Genomic DNA, 10,193 nt, shown 5'->3' with positions numbered 1-10,193 from the left:
CCGAGAACTGGCAAATGTGATGAACTGTGACCATTCCACCATCATGCGACATTGCCACCAACTGAGATGTCTTGCACACGCAATCCAAGAAAAACTACAAACAAGACTGTGTGAAGTGATGCTACTCCACGATAACGCCTGCTAATCTGACACGAAACACTATCCAGAAGTTGGGTTGGGAAGTCATTCCACACTCACCTTATTCACCTGATCTTGCGCTCTCAGATTTTCACCTTTTCTGCTCTCTATTGAACAACCTTCAAGGAACTTCCTTTCCAGATGAAAATGCGCTCCAAACATGGCTTGACAATTTCTTTAACTCAAAATCACGCGATTTCTACAGGCATGGCATCGAAAAACTACTCCAGCATTGGAGGACTGTTGTAAAGAGTGAAGGAGAATATATTGTTGATGATTAACTTCTCTCTTATGTGTATCTGATGTGTTTAATAAACTTATGAAAAAACGTTAGGAACTTATGCACCAACCTAATATTATTTATTATTTGCATTTAATTGTTGCATGATGGGTGTGTTCTTCCTTTTAAAATATTGTTACTATAAGATTAGAAAATTAAGAGTTTTCTATCATTTTTATGTGTCTGTGTGTATGTATGGTTGGGTGGATGGTGTCTGTGTGTATGTATGGTTGGGTGGATGGGTGGTTCAATGGATGAATGGATGTTTCTTTCAAGCTATAGTGAGTTTGTTCACCGACACGACAATTGAAGGCCCTGGCATTTGCTTGAACTATGTTCTTGTCGCTTGTACTGAATATGTTCAATTATGTATTGGCTTGTCCTTTTTAACTACCCACTGGCCCACCACAATATGCTAGTGGACTCTCAAACCGAAGTCTCAGGATTTTTTTTTTCAGTACATTGTATGTTTCGTGTCGAAACTTCCGTCTTTTCATTGTCGTTTATCTAGTAAATTCTGTTCATTAGTGTTACTGGTTATAGTTTAACTGCACAATGGACAAGTACAGGCATAAGTCGGGAGCTGAGAAGCACAAGGAGAGACAGAAAAAATTGGAAGATATTAATATGGGTGCTAGATTGCGTGAAAAATATTATGAAGATATTAAGAGACAGAAAAAATTGGAAGATATTAATATGGGTGCTAGATTGCGTGAAAAATATTATGAAGATATTAACAAACAGATCAGTGATGAGCCGAAATAATTAAAATCAATTCATGCCTCTAACTTAGGGCCAACCCCACTGAAACCTATGAATCTCCTAAATAGTCTGAGGGAATTAGAACTGGACACTTTATTTCCAAATATTTGTATAGCCATTAGAATATTCTATACAATTCCTGTGACAGTTGCTGATGCTGAAAGATCCTTCAGCAAAATGAAGGAAATAAAAAATGTATTCAGATAAACAATGTGTCAAGAACGACTGAGTAATCTTGGCTCCTTAGTCTGGAGAGGGATCTTGCTAGATCTTTAAACTTTGATGACATAATTGATGATTTTGCATCAATGAAGTCAAGGAGAGTTGTTTGTTGATGCTGGACTGCAAGTTAGAAAATACAGGCGTTAAAGAATATAATATATTGTGCTAATGTGAAGTTTTGCTAAAAGTTTTCAACGTAATAAAAGTGTATATTTTTAAGTTCGTATCTATGTAAGAGGTTATCTTTGATTTATTTTGCAAATAATTATTATGGTTAGAATAACTGGTAACTTGTAATAATTGTTACTTTTTTCAACGGGGCTCTGAGTACAGTATTGCATAGGGGCACATAAATTCTGTTGGTGGCCCTGTATGGCACTTCCAACATATCACGATTAAACATTAGAATATAATAATAATAATAATAATAATATAGGCCAGTCTCTGTTGGATGTTTTTCCAATTCACTGTGGGCTAAAGCAAGGAGATGCACTCTCACCTTTACTTTTTAACTTCACTGTGGAATATGCCAGGATAACAGAGAGGGTTTGGAACTGAATGGGTTACATCAGCGGCTTGTCTATGTGGATGACGTGAATATGTTAGGATAAAATCCACGAACGATTCGGGAAAACACGGAAATTTTACTTGAAACAATTAAAGTGATAGGTTTGGAAGTAAATCCCGAAAAGACAAAGTATATGATTATGTCTTGTGACCAGAATATTGTACGAAATGGAAATATAAAAATTGGAAATTTATCCTTCAAAGAGGTGGAAAAATTCAAATATCTTCGAGCAACAGTAACAAATATAAATGGCACTTAGGAGGAAATTAAACGCAAAATAAATATGGGAAATGCCTGTTATTATTCGGTTGAGAAGCTTCTGTCATCTAGTCTGCTGTCAAAAAACCTGAAAATTAGAATTTTGCAAAACAGTTATATTACCTGTTGTTCTGTATGGTTGTGAAACTTGGACTCTCACTTCGAGAGAGGAACGAGATTAATGGTGTTTGAGAATAAGGTTCTTAGGAAAATATTTGGGCCTAAGAGAGCTGAAGTTAGGAGAATGGAGAAAGTTACACAACACAGAACTGTACGCATTGTATTCTTTACCTGACATAATTAGGAACAAATCCAGACGTTTGAGATGGACAGGGCATGTAGCACGTATAGGCGAATTCAGAAATGTATATAGTGTGTTAGTTTGGAGACCGGAGGGGAAAAGACCTTTGGAGGGCTGAGACGTAGATGAGAGGATAATATTAAAATGGATATGAGAGAGGTAGGATATGATGATAGAGACTGCATTAATTTTGCACAGGACAGGGACCTATGGCGGGCTTATGTGAAGGTGGCAGTGAACCTTGCGGTTCTTTAAAAGCCATAAGTAAGTAAATAATAATAATAATAATTTATTTAATCTGACAGAGCTAAGGCCAATAGGCCTTCTCTTCCACCCAACCAGACTATAATTCCAATTGAATACAATAGGTTTACAGTAGATATTACTAGAGAGCGGAATTTAGGCAAAAACCTATTTTTTTTCCTTGAGACATACAGGCTTGAGATTTAATATTTACATTTTTCATGGATATACAGGTATAAATAAAGGGGTTTTATAGTGCCTAAAAATGGCCATTTCAATGTTAGTGCCTATTTTTAAGTTTTTTTTTTTTTTAATTATTGCATCTTTTTCGTAACTATTTACTGTTTTTCTTAACATCATGTACCGTTTAATTCCAAGACGGATAACAACCCTTTCCTAGCAGTGAACAACACAATAGAGAAGTAAGTACTTCCTGGCCACCCCTTCTCATTGTTACAGTGTTTCAATCCTAAAATTCCAACTTTCAGTTGGCCTGGGTAGCGTACTTGATACAACACTGGCCTTCTGTGCTCGAGGTTGCAGGTTCGATCCCGGCCCAGGTCAATGGCATTTAAGTGTGCTTAAATAGGCTATAGAATCGAAGGCTTTGCTGAGTCAAGTAAAGTCATTACTGTCAATTTACATTCGTTCCAGGTCTCGCGCAAGTCTTCCGTGACTTTACCTAATGCTGTACTTGTTTTGTTTTTGATAAGAGTCGAGAATTTTGTATTTGTTTAAGTAGGCCGTCAGTTGCTTGTATACAATGTGTGCCAATGGTTTGGGTAGGACACAGGATGCTGATAGGTCTATAGTCATTGAGATTTCGGTGTTCTAGTCTTGGGAAGTTTGTGGACAAAAGTGAGTTTCCATTGCTGTGGTAAGTCGAAGTCATAATTGAAGGGTTCAGAACTAGCGCCATTTACTAAAACCGTAGAAAACAAGGGTTAAAATTAAGTTATTGCCATAATTTAATGGAAACGTATAGTAATTAATAGAAAGTATACACATTAAAACTAAATGATGTGTCAATCTTCATTAAACTATGTTATTCACTTAACTTTAATCCTTTTACCGGTTTTAATAAATGGCGCTTGGCCCACTATGGCTCTGAACCCTTCAATTGAGGCATTGAAAATGTGAGTCACAGTCGGTGGTATTACGTCTGTTGACTTATATTGTTTAATAACGAAATGTTGACATGTCTGGTCCTGCTTTAGCTGTGATTCGTTTCAAGGCTCTCCTTACACCAGATTGCGTATGTACGAAAAGTGAAATTTTTCTCTTGAGGGGATGGTCCGTAGGTTCAGGAGTTCAGCGATTGTCTGTTGTTTGCCAATGGGGCTAGGCGTTGTAGGGTGAGTTTTCGTAAAGTGATCACTGAGACGTTCCAGTGGGATCGAGTTGTTTGTCTGGGTCATTGTTTTAATCCCATTGTCTGCACATGTCTCCATAGTGTAGAGGGGCTTGTTCCAGGTTCATTAAGGCTGTAGGCTATGCATGTCGGATTTTAGGATTTTTATAATGGTCTGGCTGGTTCTGTTTCTCAGTTGCTTGTACCTGTTAAAATTAGTTTCGTTTTTATCTCGTCTACATTTTCGATATGCCGAATCTCGTTTAGCCATCATGTTGCATAATGTCTACGATAATCATCCACGGTGCAGGCAGTCTTCTTACATCTATATTTTTTAGAGGAGCATGTCTATCATACAGGTTTATAATAATCACGTAGCAATGCTAAACCGCTATGCAATTTCAACTATCGAGACAGAAAAAAAATAATTCACAGGCTTAGCTTCAAATCTCGATCATTGTAAGAGATCGATACCCATCCAGCAACGTGATTAATTTGGGGAGCTACAGTGAGTAGTGAAATCTGGTTTTGTAAGCCAACTATATCGGCTGGTGTGAATAATGTGCTGAACACATTACCTTCGTACTAATGGGATGATCGTTCACTTCTGCTGAGGTATGTGAATGGGAGGTCAGCTTATCCGGCTTGTTGGTCTTGGCCAACGATAGACTGTGGAACCAGGGATATCCATAAATTGATAATTCCCTTTTAGATTTACGTACTATCTTAGTACTACTTAGTTTTATTCCAAATAAAAAAATTCTGCTAATTTTTTCTTTATGTGAGTACATCTTTAAAATCGACCGACACATGGAGTAACAGGACGGAAACGGCGTTGTAACAGTTTTATTCCAAATAAAAAAATTCTGCTAATTTTTTTTTTATGTGAGTACATCTTTAAAATCGACCGACACATGGAGTAACAGGACGGAAACGGCGTTGTAACGTTTGTAGAGTGATTCATTCCGACACTATAACTTCGCGACTGCAATGTGCTAGCGCGCTGATTTTGGTGCCAAACGAAAGATCTCGTGTAGATTATTAGATTTAAGCCAGGCGTATTTACGTAAAACCCACTGCACGACACAGCCATACAACAGTCTAGTATATATAGTCACGAAAGTTGAGTTGATGAGGGTACTAGGAACAAGAGACTGTGCAGGTACTGTTTCACATTGTATGTGATGAGGCGATAGTAGCGAATAGCGATCCTAGATGTTAGCAACTATCTATGGATGCATATTCCCTACGCATTGAATTTCGTGACTGTATATACTATACTTGTTTTTTTGAAAGCTGGGACATGACAGGAGCGTTGCGATCGGAAAAACAACTGAATTTCACATAGCGTGGTAGGCCTGTTGCTATGGTAACAACGGTAACATATGGTGAGTGCTTAATAGCTCTCTTGGCTAATTTATTGTGCACACAATATTAGCATTAGCACGTTTCGACTTTGATTGTCTGTCGATTTTTGTATTGTTTTCTTACCTTCGCGTCAATTGTCAATGAATGTTTTAACGTCAGCCATCTTAACGACAATTGCTAGCTACCATCAGCTGGCAGCGTGGTAGTCCATATTGGCAACATGACACTGTAGTTCCAAGCTCGGCCGCTTAATTGTCATGTCCCATCTTTCAAAAAAACAAGTATAGACTGTGGCCATACCCCGACTTTTTCAGCTCCATGTTTACTTCATGAAAACAGTGATGTATAAACAGAGCTCTTTTGCGAGAAAGTGTTCATATCATTTCAGTATTATTAAAAAATATTATTAGGCAAAAATATTACAAAATTGTTTGAAATCGGCTCTAATAAGTTCTTATTCTTGTGTAACAAATATTTCCAGAACAGTAGCCTACTGTAGTTGGGCCAGTACGGGCCGGTATGCCATACTGTCTAAAATAAAAACTCGCTGTTACTGTAGGCCTACCGGCAAAAAATATACTCGAAAATATTCATTATGTTCAACTACCCTTTAATATACTTTGAAATGGAGGATGTAAGATGTCTGAAAATATTTGATTTTGATATCTGGTATAAAAGTAATGACTGGCATCTCATATATATATTTTCTAAATTATAGACATCAGCTCAAAGAATTTGAGTGACCACAAGGGTCCTGAATACAATAAACATGTACAATAGAATGTGATGTGATACATTAAAGAAAAAAGAAAGTTAATTGTTGAAGGCAAATATAAGTGGATTAATTGAAATAGAGATGATGATGTAATATTTGAAGAGAATCCTTGATAATATGGTATTTATAAACGCTTGTAAATTCGTTATTTTATCGGAAACCATGGTGTGGCACTCAAGAATAGTAGTTGTGATCTGTTAATTTCAAGCTTGCAGACGGCAGACCGTCGTGGTATTTCTAATTAATAGGTCTACTAATCTGATAACATGTCGCCTCAAGACTGAAGCCTACAATAATAAGTAAAGAGGCTCTAAATAATAGGCAAGTTTAGCTAAAATTATGATGTCTGTTGATTTTGTTCAGAATGTGACAGTAGTCTGTCATGGCCTTATTATGAGATGTCTAACAATTCCAGAAGCTTGAAAGCATTCTTATTGTTAAGGCCTTTTTTAAGTAGGTTATTTTACGACGCTGTATCAACATCTTAGGTTATTTAGCGTCTGAATGAGATGAAGGTGATAATGCCGGTGAAATGAGTCCGGGGTCCAGCACTGAAAGTTACCCAGCATTTGCTCAATTTGGATTGATGGAAAACTCCGAAAAAACCTCAACCACGTAATTTGTCCCGACCGGGATTCGAACTCGGGCCACCTGGTTTCGCGGCCAGACGCGCTAACCGTTACTTCACAGGTGTGGACGTTAAGCTCTTTGAATCTATGGTACATTCGCCAGGATCTTATGTTGAGGAGAAATTCTCTGCTTCAAAATAGAAAGTTTTCAAAGATAGTGAGCTACACAGCAGGACAAAGAGAGTTGAAATAAATCCTAGTCAATTTTCCAGAAGCCTGGCAGAGGCTTATCAATCCCACACAAACATCCTACTTGTTGACAATGTAAGATTAGTAATACAAAATGGAAGAGAGGTAAAAAAAAAAGATGTTGCAAGATTTGACTTGTAAATATACAAACATATATAACCTGTAGTGATACATGCATCTCAAACTTGTATGAACATTTCCATTTTGAAGACAGGCGAAAGTGCATTAAGACCTTCAGGGAATATACTGACTTCAATGTGAAACTACCAGAGCTTTGTAGTTTGTTACATATAATAGATTATATTCAAATTTTAACTTCAAAATGGGAAGGCGCATTAGTGTAATGAACAATATCTGGACTAAGAAAAGGAATAGGCTTCTATAAAAGAAGTTCTAGGTTTTTGTTCCCAAAAATGTGTTGCGCCACCAGTGTCAGCATTTAACCCCATGCTTTATGTGTTAATGGCTGCGATCTGGAAGGAGTTCTGAAGAGGAGACTGCATGACGAAGAAGTAACCTTGGAAAAGAAGTGCAGTACGAGTCCATACAGAGTCTATCCTAACCAAGGAGATTTCACAGTACCCTCTATTTTTTTTTCCAACTACAGTACTGTCCCAAAATACATAACGTGTTAACATAAATTTAAGTATCGGTAACTATTTTTTGTCTAAAATAAAACGTCATTCTACAAGGTGGGCACAAAGTCCCGTTACCCCCTATAAATACCTCAAATACGCACACTATTTATGTAATTCCGGTCATAATACAGATATACATCCACTTTACACTAACTCTGTGTCCTAAGTAACCGAAGGGTCAGTATGTCGTCCATCATTCTCCTCACACAAAATAATGCGTCGCCAGGTTCGGTGTGACATTCGCCTCAGCATTGCTGGTGTAATCTGTTGGAAAGCGCGTCGCACGGCATCCTTCAATTCATCAATGATGTCGTACCGTTCCTGTGCAACATTGCTCTTGATGGAACCCCATAGCGCACTGTCACAGGTTGTGCGGTCAGGGCTGCGAGGAGCCGGTGCGATGGGTGCTCCACGGCTAATCCAGCGTTGTGGGAAAACCTCACAGAGGTGGGGTTTCACAAGAGCATTGTTGCATAGAAACGGTACGACACCACTGCTGAATTGAAGTCAAGTGAAGAGTTATGTTGTAAGACACAACACAACATTCAAACTGGCTGACGTTCCAAAACTTGTTTATACAGCTTTCAGGGAAGTACTCGTAATAAGGGTTGTGAGTTGGCGCGATTATATTAAACACGTAATAATAGAGGACAATAATATGTGGAAAGTAGAAGGCATGATCGACAGTGCAGTGCAACCGTTTGTGATTAACAGGGAACGGATTTATATGGACTAAAAATATATGAAATATGTAAATATATATGTAGTTATTTTTACCAAAATATGGAATTAAATATGGATTTTTACCAAAATATGGAATTAAATATGGACTTAAAATTATAAAAAAATGACTATGTACGTTAAATATTGGTACATTTTAATCAAACTAAACAAAAAATATAATGGACGTACCTTATCTTCCAATGTAGTTTCAACAAAACACAATTTTTATTGTCTGTTACCATAACAATAGGTTACAAACATTTCTTTCAAGTGCTGAAAAGTGAATCTTCTTCTATTGTCTCTGAGGATAGATTTATACTGACTAAAAGAGCGTTCGACGTCACAAGAAGTAACTGGTACATAATTCAATTTCACAATGTCTGCTGGGGATAAGTCCAAGTTAATCTTCACTGTTGATTCACCACTCATCACAGCAACAACCTTTTGTAGTTCTTCATATCCAGGGTTTTTTGAAAGTACAGTGTCCACCTTAGCTCTTACTGCATCTGCAACTTTACCTCTACCACGATTCAGTTGTTCCACAGTACTATTTATAATTTCAAAACTTTCAGATAGTGAAAGGTGCCTATTTTGGAGACTTTTGAGCGTTTTTATGATGCATGAAAATGTATGCTGAATGTGAGCTAAGTCATTCTTCACACTTATGTCACAGGTAACTGTTTTCGCAGTATCAATTGAGACTGCATCTTCAGAGTCCAATGCAAGGAGAACATTGTTAATAGAGTCTATATGTTCGGCATAATATTCAACTGCTTCTAGCCATGTACCCCATCTAGTTAAAATTGGCTTTGGTGGCAATGGAATTTCAGGGTACATTTCTTTCAACACGTTAACTCTACTGGGAGCTTTGAGAAATACTTTTTTCACTGATGAAATCAACAAATCTACTTTAGGGAAATTGTCTCTGACCACTTCTGCCACACGATGAAATGCATGCGCCACACAAGTAAAATGAGTCAATTTAGGATATACAACAGATAATGCTTGTCCAGCTTTGACCATATAAGGGGCAGCATCGCTAATAAAGAATAACACATTATCGTACATAATACCCTTTGGCCACAGGATACCCATAGCTTCGTTGAACAGTTTAACTATAGTTTTGTTATTGCACTTTTCTAGAACATCACAATGTAAAAGAATTCGTTCAGAATATTGTTCACTTAACAAACCGATAACTACATTACCAACAAGTCTACCTTCTTTGTCGGGAGTCTCATCAATGGAAACCCAAATTGAACTATCTTTAATTTCATTTCTTATCTTCTGTATTGTCTCATCGTAGATGGATGGAGCATACGTCTTCCTAAGTGTTGACTCATCCGGGATTGTATGTTGAGTATATTTTTCAAGGAATTCCCTGAAGACCTTATTCTTTAGTTTGTAGAGAGGAATATCAGCAGAGATGAGAGAACGGCACAGGTCGATGTTAAACTCAGATCTTACATTCGATGTTGTTGGTTGTGTTAAAAACAATTGTCTCTGCTTGGAATTTAGTTGTTTGTTGGCCTGATGTTTACTAGTTGTAATGTGTTGTTGCACCAGGAACTTTTGTGTAGATGATACTGCACACTGACACAAATTACAAAATAATATTTTATTGTCAGTTGATAAACCATCTTCTTTAAATTCTGAAATGTAACTTGTTAGTTTTGATTTTAAATTGACTGAATGACGTACTTTTGGCATATTTACCGTCTTTATAGTATGATTTACAAAACTGAACC

Source organism: Periplaneta americana, chromosome 16 (assembly GCF_040183065.1).
Source record: "Periplaneta americana isolate PAMFEO1 chromosome 16, P.americana_PAMFEO1_priV1, whole genome shotgun sequence".
NCBI classification, from domain to species: domain Eukaryota; kingdom Metazoa; phylum Arthropoda; class Insecta; order Blattodea; family Blattidae; genus Periplaneta; species Periplaneta americana.
This window is presented reverse-complemented; position numbering follows the sequence as displayed.